Here is a 276-nt window from a genome sequence, read left to right on the forward strand (position 1 = left end):
TGATCAGCTTGCATGTTACATTTAAATTTTATTCTATTAAATTATAAGGTTATATTCATACAAAGGACCTTAGAGTAGTATGCATATAATGTGCAAGGCAGAGTTAAGGTAAAAGTGTTCCATTAAAAAATGGAATCACTGAGACCTCAGTATATCATAAAACCTAGTAAAAAATGATTAAGCTTTTATATTTTAATATTGTCTCTTGGCATGTGTATTGGGCTGACTGTAGATGAGTGGTTCTACTGTATTTTCAGTGCAGGCCTCCATCTGAGC

Source organism: Sander lucioperca, chromosome 18, assembly GCF_008315115.2.
Source record: "Sander lucioperca isolate FBNREF2018 chromosome 18, SLUC_FBN_1.2, whole genome shotgun sequence".
NCBI lineage: Eukaryota > Metazoa > Chordata > Actinopteri > Perciformes > Percidae > Sander > Sander lucioperca.